Source organism: Glandiceps talaboti, chromosome 1 (genome assembly GCF_964340395.1).
Source record: "Glandiceps talaboti chromosome 1, keGlaTala1.1, whole genome shotgun sequence".
NCBI lineage: Eukaryota > Metazoa > Hemichordata > Enteropneusta > Spengelidae > Glandiceps > Glandiceps talaboti.
In genome coordinates, this window is record NC_135549.1 from 17,443,105 (window position 1) to 17,454,910 (window position 11,806).

Consider the following 11,806-nt stretch of genomic DNA (forward strand, 5'->3'; position numbering starts at 1 on the left):
CACTACCCTGTTGTGATTAAGGAGGAGGGGGCAGTTAAGGTTAAGTGATATATACAAACATATATTCTATCATAGACCCTACATGGACATAGGTTCTGTGATTCTACTAATCTAGTTTATCTCTCTTCCCCCCCCCCCCTCTCTTCCATCACTACACTGTTGTGATTAGGAAGGTAAGGGAGGGGTTGGGACAGTTAACATTGAGTTCTACAGCACCATGTATTCTAGTTAACCCACCAACCACCCCACCACCATCACTACTATACATTATGATTTGCAATGTGGGGTGTTGTGATCTGTAGTATCATAAAAACCCAGTAAATCTTAAACTCTCCTCTGTCCAGTGACCCAGCACCATGTATTCAACCATTCTTGTTTCCTGCCACCCCACCCCATCCCCACTACCCTCCCCAGTCATGATCCATGTTGTGACTAGAAAGGTGGTGGAGAAGAAGGAATTGGCAATCTTGATCTAAATGAATCTTATTCAATACAGAAACCCAGCAGCCTGATATCATATCACTTCTGTATATCAATTTATACTGCCAATCTAATCCAGTCATATCCAATGTTTATGTCTGAGTGGCTCCATCCAAGTATCAGTTAACATAGGGTGATACACATATCCGTTACATTATCTTTCTTCAACCCTCAGTGACATTCTAGAATGCAGGAATAAGAAACAAGTTCTATGGGTGTTGTATTTTTCAACAAAGGTGAAGCAAACACTGCAGGCAACTTTCGTGACTTTACACATAGAATCAGGTTCTCCTGTATAGTCTGAGAAATATTTGAAAGTCAAGAAAAATCCAGGTCACACATGGCATTAGAGTATTGTATGTATGTATGTATGTATGTATGTATGTATGTATGTATGTATGTATGTATGTATGTATGTATGGTATATTTACCATCAATGCTTGGTATGGCTGTGTAATAGCATTTTACCTCATGCTAACGGGTCAAAATAGAACAAAAGATTGCGCCCTCTAGTGTTCACATTAAAATATCAAGCAATAGGCTGTTAAAGTGACCATGTGGATGAGGATTGGGTATTTATTTTGGATTTTGGATTTTGGATTTTTAAAACAATTTTGTTATGCTTTCTCCTTAAAAAAATGAATGAAACAACATTGACAAAGTCTGTGTTTGTAACTCAATGAATGAAACAACATTGACAAAGTCTGTGTTTGTAACTCAATACATTGCAACAGGTTTAAAAATATGTCATTGTACGTACAATAACAAAGATTATACCCATTTATTAATATTTTGTAATTTATTGAGTTATAAATAAGGACTTGCTATATGTTGTTTCACATTGATATTTCAAGTAGGAAGCCATGACAAAATTGTTCTAAAAATCCCAACTAAATACTCAGTTCTCTCATCCACATGGCTGGTTTGACAGTTTGATATTCACCAATGTTGTATAAGTATAGTTGTCACCTTTAGGATAGCCTTGGCTATGTGTCTCATGATCTGACTATCTTCAAATTGGCAAAATTATTTGAAATTAATTTTTTAGGCCTTATAAGATGGCGACCCAAAAAGCATGTATCTGGGTGAAAATTATCAGTTTATTGCTGAAAATATGGTTCAGCTTGCTTTTGAATTTAGTTGTCATTTATAAATCATTCAGACTATTAAAGCTGTGATTGTGAATTGATTGTATCACCAACATGTACACAAACACTTACCTTCTTTTTTCAAAATACTTATTTTTATGTTATTTAAACTGACCGACTGACCCATCATTTTTAAGGTGTCACAAAGAGAAACATGGAATAAATTTACTATGGCTGGCCTTACACATGTATGTATCTGTTGAAATTCTAACAGTCAAAATAGCATGACAGGTGGCGCTGCCCTTTTTTGGTTGAAAGCAGAAAGCATTACCTAAAGTGCAGTAGACATTGTGCTCTACAATATTGAGGATCACATACCAACCCTTTGGAGTGACATGTAAAAGTGATGCTACTTTTAGTACAGTAGAATGACCTTGGTAACATTTGATAATATTAATGTATATTTTATAGGTTTGACTCAACCAGCAGTTCCACTTCAGTGTTCTCCAATACACCAAGTACACCAGCGATGAAAAACCTCATGGCAACACCAAAGTCTGGACGTCGGCGTTCAAACATACCAACACCACACAGGAATAGCTCCTACAAATCCAAAATTGGTTCTGTTACAAAAACATTTGGTTCAAGGTAAGACACACACACACACACACACACGCGCGCGCGCGCGCACACACACACACACACACACACACACACACACACACACACACACACACACACACACACACACACACACACACACACACACACAATGAACAGTTAACACAATGACTAGTTTCTTCCTAAATATACATATTTAACTTTTATGCACCTAGAATTCAATTTTGACAAAGTCACTTTGTACATGTGTTTTTCTCTTCCATTCCATTACATAGATTGTGCATTCAGAGACTTATATTAAATTTACTTATCTGAAATGCAATCTTTTTAGTTATTTGTTTATTTAGTAATTGTTTGTATTATTTTTATGATTTCTACTTTTACAACATATGGGTGATATTCATCATTTGCTGTGTAACATACACATAAACACAGAAGACTACCTCACTCACTAGGACAGTGGAAATTGGCATGTAACAGTGTTCATGTTTGCAAGTGTTTATACGTTTTGAAAATCTCACTGTCGCTGGACATTTCAACAAGTGTTGAAGTGTTTTGAAATATCACTGTCAATGTGTTTAAGCAAGTACACCATTTTAGTAGACTTCATATGGATAGAAAACCCCATAAAATCATGGTTTTTGAGAATTATGATGAACACTATGATTTTGAAACCAGACCCATATTTCTGTGCAAAGTTCCTCAAGAAAGTACAGATAACCTTCCTACATTGTGTACAAAATTTAAAAATGTATGAATATTTATAAATGAATACTGCAATTATATCATCATTTAACATTTTTACAACACAAGCTCGAGTTTTAACCAATGTTGAAATTTGTTGTCATTTAAACGAATTTGATTTTTTTATTGCTACTGACAGCCCAGTGTATAGAAGATCACCACAAATAAAAAAATCACAAAATATACCATCCAAGAGAGGACTTGGTTTAGCCCTAGCACAACCAACATTTTCACCAGAAGAGATGATGACACAGAAAACCAACAGGTGCATTAGAAAAGATAGTGTACTGAGAGTAGCACCTGAGAAGGAAAATGTAGAAGTTGTACAAGATATTATGTCAAAATCACCAACTGTTGAAATGGTAAGTGGATAGTAAAAAATCATGCATGACATGATGACAGTAGCATTGTCAATATACACAAACCCTACTTTCATTGATTCATGGATTCATTCTCAGATTGATTGATTGATTGATCCATTGGTTGATTCATTTACTAACTCATTGATTGATTGATTGATTAATTGATTAATTGATCCATTGATCAATTGAATAATTCATTGATCCATTGATTGATTCATGGTCCATTGATCCATTGATTGATTGATTGATTAATTGATTCATTAATTCATTCCCTAATTCATTAACTGATCCATTCATTCATTCATTCCTCATTCATTCATTCATCAATTCATTCACTCATTGATTTTATTAATTAACTGATTCATGAATTCACCCATTGATTCATTGATTGATCCATTAATCGATTCATCTTTTCACCCATTTAAATTCATTGATTGATCGAATCATCAGCAATTTCAGTCAAAGAATCAAACTATGTCAAACTTGGCAACCAAGTAGAATCAGATACACTTTTATGTATGCCAGTATCATTTTATTTTTATTGCAGTTGATTGATTTCTCAGATTCACCACTGAAGGGAATATCACCTTTACAACCCATGGCACATGTAAGTTACAATTTGATGCTGTCATTGTATTCGAAAAAATTCTGATTTGTCATAATACATATAAAAGTGTTGATGGTTAGTTAAAACCATGCATTTTGATTTTGTGTATGCATGAATTCCAAGTAGTATCAATTTCACAAAAAGTTAGTAATCACATTATATACCCCCAGGTTAAAAGCAGTGTGTGGTGATATTGTATTAATCATTTATTGCAATAACAACGATATCATATATCCATCAATAATAAAAACAAGATACTCTTCAGCTGTAATATATCTTTATGTCTCTGTCTCTATCTGTCTTTCAGGTAAATAACAGCCAGCCTCTGATTGATTTTGGATCCCCACTAAAGTAATAACAAGACTATGTACAGTGACTTCAGTCATCCTTTGTTTTTCTCTTACAACACAATCATACCTGAAAACAATGCTAACTACAACAATATGAGAACAAAGTCAAAATTATTTACTGACTAGTTAGCACTTACTACCAAACCAGAAAGACTATAGAGTGTCAATTACATGGCATGATGTTTGTTTACATCTCACGCAACATTTATTACTACAAATTACACAAACGAAATAGAGGCACTGATAGCTCGCACACACATGAAATGTTACATTTTATCTACATGTAACTGTGTTTGAATCTCTCTTGTTTCATCTGACAGTGATGTTGATTTGTGTTCACAATGAGATGAAATGTATCATTCTATATGCTTGCACATTGTCAGTGTCTGTATTCTGTTTTGTATAACAGAAAAACTTTTGATACATAATAAACACGATGTCATCTAACTATACACTATAGTCACTCTGGTTTGGTAGTATGTCTTGTATATTATTGAGAATTGTGTACCACCTATCATTACATTCTTGAGGATTACATAGGATCAGTTCCTTGTTCTGGACTAACATTTGTATCAATCAGCTAGACAGCTATATTTTAATGATGGTAATCCAACATGGGTCTTTAACAGAGTTCATATCAGAGATGTGTCATATAATCTTTCAGTACTACTACTACTCAGCAAATTCCCATTGTTTAATTATTTTTTCAATACTAACTTGTAAAATGTTTTGTTTGAATAGTTTCTATGTATCCTAATATTTTCCCCCATTTTTAATGCGTATGTTGAGTTATGACAGAAGCATAATTTCTTTACACATGATGGAAATATTATGTACTCTCTCAGACTTCTCTTAGTGGAATGAGGTACTCTTACATATGTAAATTTTGTACTCCCCAAAGTGTATTGGATTGTACGATAGGAATGTCTTGTATTGCTGTATACATCAACCAGCTGTTCCAAGTTCCTAGATGTGTCACTCACCCCTCCATACTACACCCATGTATTTTCTATATACAGGGGTCGGTTTACATGCTACTCAGCAGAGGGTTGTCACCAGACCATAACCTAGATCTGTGTGTAACCAATGTTTGTTGCATTGCAGGCATTCAGTCTTCTATATAATAACACACAGTTATACAAGTCTGTTGAAATATTATTTCAAGTGTACAACAAAACAAGTCAAACAGTTTCAGAAGGGATGTCCATTCATACACTACATCTTAGAACCAGGAAGTTGACTATACAACCTTGGCATAAACCAATAATAATAAGCCTATAGCCTTATAGGTTACATGTTACAAATGTCCATTGCAAATCATTTTTAAAAAGAAGTGCTTAGAAAGCTGTCGTGGTCAAAATGTATGTGAATACTTAGATATGTCTTTCCAAAAAGGCATCTAGGGTTTGACTTAATTCTGTTTGCTGTGTTTTTTGAGTGTCATCATGCAAGCGTAGTTATTGAAAAACACATACATGTCGTGCACATTTCTGTTGTATACTGTAATTTGTCATACTTTGTGTTTTGACTATGTTTGAATAGATATTAAGATATCCTTTGTGTAGATTTAGAATCTCGTTATCAATGTATAAGATTCAAGCTGTTTTTATAGTTATTTCCTGTAAACTGAATTGTCAGTTATATTTTACCAACACTGCCATAACACTGATTCTACATTGCTTACCACAAAGGGTAAACATTGCAATCATTTTACACTGCCTAAGACACAGTCAAAGTACATATACTTACCTGCATTACTGCCTACTTGTTTTTGACATAACTAGCCTTGCATAAAATTTTCGGAATTCTGGACCAAAGATCAATACATTTTTCTTTGACATTTAGAGGAAGAATTAGAACCCAAACTGAGTGTCTTTACTGTTTGTGGTATTACTTGCTATAACTGTTAGATTGCAGATAATAGAATAGTTTAATCATTTATGTCAATTTTTTGACAACTTCATTTACGGACAAATACTAACCCTATTTAATCGGGTTCATTCTTTAATTTGACAAAGAATTTTCATTGTATGATTTACTCCTGTAGACTATGAAAGTCAGAACACATGTACAATGAAAAAAAAGGACAATGATGAACCTTTTTACTATATCCTTCATTTAGAGGTTTCGAACAAGTCTTTGTCCACAGCCTTCAGTTTTTTTGGCGCTCATAAATACTAGCCTAAGTAGGATGGATTTAAAGTTGGATAAAAGATAATATACACTGCCCTAGGGAGTCATTCACATGCTGAAACAAGTCAGAGAGAGTTTCAGGATACTCCCTAATGAGCAATGAAGTAAAGGACACATTCCAGTGGGTTTCATAGGTAGGGACTATTACAATGATGTTCAACCAACTGTATCTCTTAGCCTGTCTCAAGCTGTGCTAAAACTACCTACTAGCAGCAAGTTTCTCCATTGATCACAGTGTAATCTTTCCTGCCCAGATGTTTAATTGTAAACAAATTGTTGATAAGACCAAGGCTTTCTTGTCTCTCCACAGAAAATATGACACACATACACTCACTCACTTCACTCAGATGGTAAACAGACAACTCCAACATTTGATGTTAAATTAGCAACGAGAACACAATACAACATTTGCAACTTTGTTTATTATACCAGATTAGATATCCCACAGTGTCACTATCCATAATCCTGAAGACTCAGCTTAATACTCCTCTGGTAAAATGAACACTAATTAAACATCAGGGAATGAAAGATTACACTGTGATCAATAGAGAAACTTGCTGCTAGTAGGTAGGTTTTAGCACAGCTTGAGACAGGCTAAGAGGTACAGTTGGTTGAACATCGTTGTACTTACTGACATTATCATTGAGTTGCCATGCTACATTCTCACAAACCAGAGTATATTTGTCTACTCACATGTACAATAAAAAGTATCCTTGTTGTCGTGTGGTTTGCAATGATATGGATGCCATGCTAGTGTTTCACTGCCACTAGTAATATTTTCTACTTTTCTACTTGCCATACATATACTGCCACATCTGTCCACTTTTCTTCCCATGTTTATCCATTCAATGCAATCATGTTTAAAGTATATTTCATAGCTGTTAACTTAGAAATATTAATACATCATTATAAACTTCATATCAAAATTTATGAAATCAAATACAGAACTTCTATGTATATAATATAATCCAATTATTAAAATGTCTTTTTAAAAACCTACAAATGAGAACTTTATTTCTTTCAAGTATGTAATGTTGCACCCAGTCTTATAAGAAAGCCATGCCAAAAAGTTTGATTCCGTGACATGCACTTATCAAGTACATTGTATCTGTAATCAAGTAATAAAGCACCCATCAGCCCCATTCTGGCAAACCAGAGCTGTTATTTCTTCCGCGACACTGCAAAAATAACGATACTCTGGTTTCTTACGGCTATGAAAGTAGTACGTATACGTAATATATGAGCCATGGCGTCATGATAATCCAACTAATCAATGCCCCTCTCTCAATTCAGCTGTGCACCTTAGACGTGTCGTAAAATAGGCTGTGGTTTACGACGATGCGCAGCCCTCGTGATGGAATAACCCTTAGTTTTGAACAGCTGATTCCCTACACACAGTGGCAGGATGATATCTAGTTGCTACAGTTTCAAAACTGGAATTTATTGAAGACCTGAAATGACAAGCCCACCCGAACGAACATTAAATGTAACTAGGTGTTGAAATCATACAAGTGTAAATACTTGTAACTAGGTGTTGAAGTCTTACAATTAGAAATCCTCATAAATGTTAGCCTCCCACTCTTCAGAATGAAGGTCATAACAGTTCTTCCTCGTTTGTGGTCAAGATCAGTCCACGAGAGAACATCCTGTCATATTAAAGTGGTATTTAGACCATTCCATGAAACCTAATTATTAGATCATTCTAATTGGTGTACACCCTATTAAGGTGTATTGAATCATCTATAGTCAAATCTGTGTGTGTACGTAGCTGTGTACATAACAGTGTAGGAAAACGTACTGGGATTTGTATTTTACGGTATGGACCCTGAAATTTAAAACTAGCATGGTACTGGATTCAAAACCAAAGCCCTGTCACTACATTACATATGTATAAAACCTATGATACTTCGGCAAAGCGGAGCCAAAGTCTGCAGATCGAGTTATTGACAGGCGGCAATTGACCAATTAGCGGGTAGGGAACCGTAATATAAGTCGTAAACACCAAAGTGGTAAAAACTTTAGCCTATGGAATAACTGGAAAAAAGAATACACATATCGACAACGCGACGAGAGGTTGTTATCAATGAAGAACGCCACAGACATACTCGGTTCCCCATCCGCTGATTGGTCAATCGCCGCCTATCAGTAATTCTGCAGACTTTGGCTCCGCCTTGCAGAAGCATAACATTACATATACGAGAACACAGCTGTGATTTTAAAAGTTATAGTATTCAAATAAAGCATAGACAGTGGAGGGGAAACTGTCTATGCCATAGTATGCCATCAACTGACCTAACAACTTGAGAACATGGTATACATTGACAAGACTATGTATGTATTTTCACTAAGTGTAAAATGTAACATTTCCTCAGTTTGTGCCACTTTTATTAAACAACTAGACTATGCTCTTTTATTTAAAAAAAAATGTGAAACCACATAGACCAAGTCCGTGTTTGTAACTCAATAATAGAAAAACAGCAAGTTGCAAAGTTTGTTATTCGTACGTAAAGAAGTGATTTGAGAACAAATAAATTGCCATCACAAAATACTCACGACGTCACGGATAAGTCTGTGCATGCGTCTGTTGCTTCTCCGGATATTGAAATATGCCGAAATATTTTGATTACTGGTGTTATTTATTTGACATTACAAGTGCACGGTTAAATGTAATTGGTTGCTTACACATTTAATTTGTTGCAATTACAAACACAGACTTTTAAAAGAAAAAATGTAGTAAAGTTGTTTCATTAATTTTGGAATCCAAGATAAATAAATGATTAATTGATAGATGCTTAACTTTCACCTCAGTCTGTATACCACATGTAAAGTAACCTACATATTATACAAGAGTAGCATTTTTACATTAAAATTGCCATCCTTCAGGTTAATCCGCTTCAACTGTGAAATGAAGAGATGTACATATGCATCGTATTTGACGTAAATAGTTCACAGAGCCACGCATAGATGGACAGGAATTACTATGTCTGTCCATCCATTGGTCAGTTGAGTCACGACACTCTGGCACTCACGACTCACTTTCAGTTTTGTGTATTTGGCCACCATTCAAATGTCACATTTTCCTTAAAAAAGTAAAAGTGCATATCAAACTCAAAACATTTGAAAATGATAATGAGATTTTTTTTAAATCTCCCAAGAGACTGATGCTAGTCAGGTAATTGGGCAATATCTTAAGAACGTAATGTAGTCAAATTTGATAGGTGCATTGATGATAAATAAGTGTAAATGTACTACAAAGTTCGTTGATGTATCATAAAAATGTCAATGACTCATTTGCATAATGAATGATTTTCGGTAATTAGGTAATATCAAAGAATGCAACTTTTCAAACTTTATTTGGTATATACATTGTTTATAACAAAAGAAACATTTCCGATATAGCTTGTTGTTGCCGATTGTCTGTAGTGTGTCATTTGCATAATTGGTGATTTTTTCGATAAGGAAATATCGTAAGAATACAAGCTTCATTTGTCATGTCATGTAATTCTGTACATGCATGATAACATATGTCCACAAACTTGTTATCATGGTTTGATTTAATGAGTCATTTGCATACTTAATATATGTATTGTTGGGATAAACGCCCGGGGATAAACGATAGCTCAGAATTTCACATTCTGATAATGCGTGTAGAAACTATTCAAAAGGCTTACGCTTTGTCTTTACGGAAGGCAGTCACTTTACATCTGGTATTAATGTTTTGAAGTTATACACATATCATAGACAACATTTAAAATTATACACTCGTGTTAAGATGAGCTTCCTATTTAGAAATTGACCTTTTACCTTCGTTATCGATCCCCCACATCGACAGAGAAAAGTTGTCTTGTCAGTCCGACCTTGTATCATCTATCAATGAGTTGTGCTATTTATAGTTGATGTCCCATTTCCTCTTATATACCGGATCAATTAAAGCTACTTTATGTTATGAGTAGACATTGCTAAGGTATGGGGTTATGAACTTATCAGCGATGAATCGCAGTGCCATAATTTAGAAGTCAATGCACAGTAGATTTAACAGTGCACAGGGGACCCAAATCTCAACGACGAAATATATATAATATATATCTTCTCTATTTTTTTAGTTGTGTATATATGTATTTTAATTTTCTGTTAGTGTTGCTCCTAACATGCTTAGTGAGCCCTTCATACAAATTGGGATGCAATAAATAGATAATATGAACATTCACAAACCATATATATGAACATCATAGAGTACACATTTTATCAAAATTTATATCATACATTCTACCTATGTAAAAATAGTCACTCCATTACAACCCAAACTATCCCCACCCCACCCAACCCCGTGTGCAATGTCACTCTGTGATAGTGTTCCATTCTCTCAAACCAGAGCTGTTATTTCTTCCGCGACACTGCGAAATAACGAAGGGCATAATATCAATATCTTGGACAGTACCGTAAAAGAGGGTGTAGTTTACGACGATGTGGTGTTGGCGACTGTGTTTTCTCACTCAGAGGAATTGTTCGTTTTAAACGATAGCCTCGAACACAGGGACACGTATTACTGCTTAGATTGTTGTTTTCTTACAAGCTGTAAGGAAAATATCACACGTATATGCTGCTACTACAAAATTATGTATCAATATGTGCTCTATACTCTAAGTGTTCTTTCCTAAAGGTAGGAGAAATATATCAAGTCAAAACATTGTTATAGTTAGTTCGTAAACAAGAAAAACAACAATCTACGAAAAACTACACACCCCTGTGCTATCGAACCCCAAACCTCACCCAACTCCCGTGTACATTTCACTCCGCAATGGTGTTGGAGGTTATGTTTATTACATCAACATCAGCGTTACTATGGTGATATACATAGTTTGTAATGATATCTGAAAACGTTCCTAGCGATCATGTAAAGTTGAGAGGGAACAGACGTTCATATAAAGTAAAAACAAAAAACATACTCCACACAGCATCTCAACTGTCTGACGAAGGACTATATTCAGTCTTGTACAAATCAATCAACAGAGCTCACTGTTTTAAAGAACTTTTTTGACCGAAAATAAGGGGATGAAAATAACAATCTTTTCTATTTGTTAATTTGGTCGGTTGGGACATACTATTAACTATTATTATACTACACTGCGTGTTTAGGTTAACCTCTTAACTTGATAGCTTCGTTAGATGTAAATCGTATAAAAACACGTAAATTTGCAAAATATTTTGACTTTGACTTTTCCTGCAAACTTTAACAAGAGAATTTAATCACACTTCTCGTTTTTCTTCTTCACTGCACAAAATATTAATTTATTAAGCAATCACGTCGTACAACCCATCAGCTTAAATGATGTTGTAAGATATACACTTAGGACACTGACA

General features: G+C 34.7%; 1 long non-coding RNA gene across 1 annotated transcript; it reads left to right on the forward strand.

Annotated features, from left to right (window-relative positions):
- Window positions 1–3,246: 3,246 nt before the first annotated feature.
- LOC144436657 (uncharacterized) lies at window positions 3,247–4,265 on the forward strand. The gene is made up of 3 exons (XR_013480969.1): window positions 3,247–3,295; window positions 3,843–3,902; window positions 4,210–4,265. It is a non-coding gene; the product is annotated as an uncharacterized LOC144436657 (long non-coding RNA).
- Window positions 4,266–11,806: the final 7,541 nt, after the last annotated feature.